Source organism: Pan troglodytes, chromosome 6, assembly GCF_028858775.2.
Source record: "Pan troglodytes isolate AG18354 chromosome 6, NHGRI_mPanTro3-v2.0_pri, whole genome shotgun sequence".
Lineage (NCBI taxonomy): Eukaryota > Metazoa > Chordata > Mammalia > Primates > Hominidae > Pan > Pan troglodytes.
The window spans coordinates 74285033-74290897 of NC_072404.2; the positions used below are offsets into that span (position 1 = coordinate 74285033).

Consider the following 5865-nt stretch of genomic DNA (forward strand, 5'->3'; position numbering starts at 1 on the left):
TGGCGCGTACCTATTGTCCCAGCTACTCAAGAGGATGAGGCAGGAGGAGTGCTTGAGGCCGGCAAGTGGAGGCTGCAGTGAGCTATGATTGCGCCACTGTGCTCCAGCCTGAGCGACAGGGTGAGACACTGTTTCCCAAAAAAAAAGAGCCAGTTACAAGGGTCAGGCCTGGCACTGAACATACAGATCTGGAGGCGACCTGGTTTGCTCTCAGGTCAAAGGCAGAGACAGGCCGAGCGTGGTGGCTCACGCCTGTAATCCCAAGGCTTTGGGAGGCTGAGGCAGGGAGGTGGGTGGATCACCTGAGGTCAGGAGTTCGAGACCAGCCTGGCCAACATGGTGAAGCCCCGTCTCTACTAAAATCCAAAAAAAAAAAAGATTAGCCGGGGTTGGTAGTGGGCGCCTGTAATCTCAGCCACTCAGGAGGCTGAGGCAGAAGAATCAGTTGAACCCAGGAAGTGGAGGTTGCAATGAGCCGAGATCATGCTACTCTACTCCAGCCTGGGGAACAGAGCCAGGCTCTGTCTCAAAAAAAAAAAAAAAAGAACAAACAAAAAACAAAAAACATGGCAGAGACACAGAAGGCCACATAAATGCCTCAGGAAGATTTGGGACAGATGCCCAGAGGGTGGATACTGTCACCCACATCCACCACTCCCTCCAATATGGCCATCTCTCATGGTGACTCAAGGATGGCCACAGCCCATGGACCAGTCTGAGACAGAGGGTGGGGCAGCATCTGACTTCTTTTTCGTGTGAATATCCCACAAAAATCCCTCTGACTCATAGCCTGGGCTCCTCCTGCCTCCAGGGTCTTCTCTTTCCCAGGGTCTCTATGCCACATCACAGACACCTAGTTTCTGACTTTTCTCCACCAATTGAAGAGACATTTGCCCCGTGGACCGAGCCTGCCCTTACTCTGTGTCATTAAGACCCTTCTGGTGGGCTGAGTGCAGTGGCTCACACCTGTAATCCCAGCACTTTGGGAGGCTGAAGCAGGAGAATTCTTTGAGCCCAGGAGTTCAAGACCAGACTGGGCAACACAGACCCCATCTCTACAAAAAATTAGCCAGGCAGGGTAGTGTGCACCTGTAGTCCCAGCTACTCAGGAGGCTGAGGCAGGAGGATCACTTGAGCTTGGGAGATGGAGGCTGCAGTGAGCCAAGACCACACAACTGCACCCCAGCATGGGTGACAGAGTGAGACCGTGTCTCAAAAAAGACAAAAAAAGCCCTTCTTTATCGGGCTGGGCGAGGTTTCCATGCAGTAACCCATCCAATCAGGATGTGCTGCTCAAAGTCTTACATCTTCACCTCAAGGAAATTCAGCAACCGCAAAACACCTGCTGACTCCTGCCGAGATCCCGCCACTGCACTCCAGCCTGGGCGACAGAGCTAGACTCCGTCTCCAAAAAAAAGCATTCTTTTTTTTTTTTTTTTTTTGAGACGGAGTCTCGCTCTGTCGCCCAGGCTGGAGTGCAGTGGCGCGATCTCGGCTCACTGCAAGCTCCGCCTCCCGGGTTCACGCCATTCTCCTGCCTCAGCCTCCCGAGTAGCTGGGACTACAGGCGCCCGCTACCACGCCCGGCTAATTTTTTGTATTTTTAGTAGAGACGGGGTTTCACCGTGTTAGCCAGGATGGTCTCGATCTCCTGACCTCGTGATCCGCCCGCCTCGGCCTCCCAAAGTGCTGGGATTACAGGCGTGAGCCACCGCGCCCGGCCTTCTTTTTTTTTTTTTTTAAAGAAATGATCAATTAAAAAACCTTTAATGCTCAGTTTTCACAAACACAATCAAGTCTATCAAATTTCCAGATTTACAGCAAAATGTGCCAGCTAAAAAGGTGTACATTCTTCAGTTTCTCCTATACTTTTTTTTTTTTGTGCCTATCTTTCAAAACTGAGCACTGGGTATTTTTAACATAAGCCATGTCATATGTACAGTTTAACTATGTTTCAGGAATAAACGAAATCCATGATATGAATTTTCAGTAACTCATAGTGTATTTATAAAATGAAAAGTTCTCTATCAAAATACACTTTTCACTGGGAAAAATAAATAAAATAGACAAATGGACCTACACAAAGTAAACATTAACTTTGGTAGATTTCAGTATAGTTCATAACAAGGATATTTGCCCTTATTCCCCCAGAGCTGCTCAACTACCAAGAATTTTTAAAATATTTTTAACTGAGATTTTATTATGTTGACATTTGTTTCTTATTCCACATCATCTTCAGCCAAGCTCTGAGCACTTAGAATTCTCTAATTGTTGGGAGCTTAGTCAAAAGCATCTGGAACACTGGTGGTGGAAGAGTTTGCTGTAAGGCCTGCAGTAACTGCTGTGGCTGTCCACACACAGCAATTCCATTTGTCAGATGGTCTATGCCCTTCTCATATTCACCTTGAGCTAGTAACTCTTCACCAAGCTGTATTTCTTCAAGGAAGAACTTCTGAACAGCTTCAGCATCTTTAAGGTCAGGTAACTTGGAAAGCCCAGCTCTCTCCTTGGCAAGCTTCTGTTTCTTTCTTCCATCTCAAAGCCTGTTCTTGAAGTTGGGGTCACTTCGTCTTTTGTGGTCAAAGTAGATGCAGTACCCAGTAAAAAGGGCCCCAGCACTCATTCTTTAATTAAACTTCATTTAGCTGCCATCTGTCTCGGTTCGAAATGGCATTATTAACTTATATATAATTTGCCTTATTCATGGTTGAAAAAGCCCTGCCAAGTGAAGGACTCTTCTACCCAGGACCGTGGGGAGTGATGCCCAACACATGTCATCTGTTTCCGTAGGATGAACACAATCTCTGATCAAGTGCTGGGAGGCGGAGTGTCTGTACGGCCTGGTCTTTGGGCTCCCTGATACAAAGTGAGCTTCCTCAGCCGTGCTGCTTTCTCACACAGAAGCATTCACCTGTCACGGGCCTGAGTGACCTATCACATCCCCAAAACCACCACCTTCCTAGTCCTTCTCCACAACGCCAAGAACTCACTTACTCACCAGATTGGTGAAATAGTAGCCATCCTCTCCAGTCATCAGTCGGCTTGGATTGCAGAAGCGCGTGATATACTGGATATTAGACTGAAGGCGTGGGGGGTTGCCCTTCAAAACAATGTAGATGAGGGTGGGGAGGAAGTCATCTGCTGACGCCGGCTCGTTCTAGGTGATCTTGATGGCATTGAAGATGTGCTTGCTGCACTTGGTGATGCAGGCCAGCTTGTCTCGAGGCACACGCCTGGAATCCATTTCAATGATATCTACAAAGCAGAAAAGACAGTATTTCCCATGAGAAAAGAATCACAAAAAAGAAGCAATAGGAAAATCATGTTTCATCTCTAAAGTTATGAAGGAATCCTCACTAACCCCCTTTCCAGCAGTTAACTTAGTGTATAATAACTTAGTAAATATGATCTCATACTCACGGAAAACAGACCCATAAGCCAAGTACTACACAGTGTACCCTACAAGCACATTTCTCTAATCCTAAGATTATGCAATAGATACTCTTTATTTTTTCTTTTTTTTTTTTTTTTTGAGAGGGAGTTTCGTTGTTTTTGCCCAGGCTGGAGTGCAATGGTGCAATCTTGGCTTGCCGCAACCTCCACCTACCAGGTTCAAGTGATTCTCCTGCCTCAGTCTCCTGAGTAGCTAGGATTACAGGCATGTGCCACCATGCCCAGCTAATTTTGTATTTTTAGTAGAGTTAGGGTTTCTCCATGTTGGGCAAGCTGGTCTCAAACTCCCGACCTCAGGTGATCCGCCTGCCTCAGGCAGCCTCCCAAAGTGTTGGGATTACAGGCGTGAGCCACCACGCCCAGCCACAATGGATATTCTTATTAATATTATCCATTTTAGTGATGAGGGGGCTGAAGTTCAGAGAAGTTAAATGATTTGCCCAAGATCATACAGACAGCAGGTAGCAGGGTGGGAATTTGAAGCCATGTCTATCTGACTGTAAAGCCCACAGTCTTTTTTTTTTTTTTGGAGATGGAGTTTCACTCTTTGTTGCTCAGGCTGGAGTGCAGTGGCCTCATCTCTGCTCACTGCAACTTCTGCCTCCCAGGTTCAAGCGATTCTCCTGCCTCAGCCTTTCAAGTAGCTGAGATTACAGGGGCCTACCACCACGCCCAGTTAATTTTTGTATTTTTAGTACAGACAGTGTTTCACCATGTTGGCCAGGCTGGTCTCGAACTCTTGACCTCAGGTGATCTGCCCGCCTTGGCCTCCCAAAGTGCTGGGATTACAGGTGTAAGCCACTACGCCTGGCCAAGCCCACATTTCTAATCACAACGTAAGCTGCCTCTGAGCTCCACGGAGAAGGAAGAAGTTGTCTGATAAAAGAATCTTTTTATTGCTTCTGTGCCTCTGTTACATTTTAGAATGTTTTCGACAATCTCAATTTGCATACCGCTTTTTAGAAATGTGGCTACTACAAAAAGCATCTTTGTACTGGATGCGAGAATACAAAAATTAGCCCACGTAGGGGTGCGTGGCTGTAGTCCCAACTACTCGAAAAGCTGAGGCAGAAAAATGGCTTGAGCCCGAGAGGTTGAGACTGCTGTGGGCTGGGCTGGCCCCGCTGTGGGGCCGCACGGGGACGGACGCGGGTGGACGCTGGGACCGAGCCCGGGCGCCCATGGCTGGGGCTGCCACGGCTGAGCGGGGCCACGTGCCTCCCCTTCGCGCCCGCGCCCACGCCCACGCCCAGCACGGAGGGGCTGCCGTGCACCTTCCTGCAGAGCCTGCGCACCCTGTTGGACATCCTGGACGACCCGCGGCGCGGCTGCGTGCACCTGCGCCAGAGCCAGTCCCGCTGGCGGGGGGCAGACGCGCGGGAGCTGCCCCGTGGGATGCTGGAGGGCCTGCGCCAGGTGGCCTCGGCCAGTGGCTGCCTGACCTTCAAGCGCTTTGTGGCCGACCTGCCCACCTAGCTGCTGAGCGCCATCGGCTGCCCCCGGGACCCCACGTGCGCCCCGGCCCAGCCTGGGGACCAGCCGCTGCAGCGCCTGGCGTTTACGCTGGCCAACGAGCCACAGACAGTCCTGGAGAAGCCCCCGCCCAGGTTCAGGCGGCGCGGCGCGGCCCGCAGCCCGGAGCAGCTATACACCCCCCGCCGAGGCGGCGTCCTGCCCCGCGGAGCCAGAGCGGACCCAGAGCGCAAGCGCGGACACAGGTTCATCGGCCTGCAGGGCCCTGGAGGTGGAATCGGGATGTCCGACTGGCCCCCCGTGCCCGAAGAGAAGTCGGAGGCTCACCATCACCAGCGGCGTGGATTGCGGCCTGCTGAAGCAGATGAAGGAGCTGGAGCAGGAGAAGGTGGTGCTGCTGCAGGGTTTGGAGATGATGGCGGGGCCGCGACTGGTACCAGCAGCGGCTGCAACCAGTGCAGGAGCGCCAGTGCCGCCTGGGCCAGAGCAGAGCCAGCGCCGACTTGGGGCCTGCGGGGAGCCCCCACCCACTGGGGCGGCTACTGTCTAAGGTACAGGAGGTGGCCCGGTGCGTGGGGGAGTTGCTGGCTGCGGCCGGTGCCAGCCGGGCCCTGCCTACGTCCTCCTCCGGGCCCCTCTGCCCTGCCCTGACGTTCACCTCCTTCCCGGGGTGGCAGCAGCAGACTATCCTTATGCTGAAGGAGCAGAACCGACACCTCACCCAGGAGGTGACCGAGAAGAGTGGGCGCGTCGTGCAGCTGGAGCAGAAGTCGGCGCTCATTAAGCAGCTGTTTGAGGCCCAGGCCCTCAGCCAGCAGGACAGGGAGGCCTCTGGACTCCACCTTCATCTAGCCCGTTTGGGCTGGGCGGACCCCCAGGGCAGTTCTGTCACTCAGCCCTTCGAGGGCGGACGCCCCGTCTCACCCAACGTCTCTGGCG

The 5865-nt window shown here is 52.3% G+C and overlaps 1 pseudogene; it reads left to right on the forward strand.

The window, feature by feature from the left end:
- Positions 1 to 4546: 4546 nt before the first annotated feature.
- On the forward strand, positions 4547 to 5865 carry LOC107976150 (suppressor APC domain-containing protein 2-like; annotated as a pseudogene).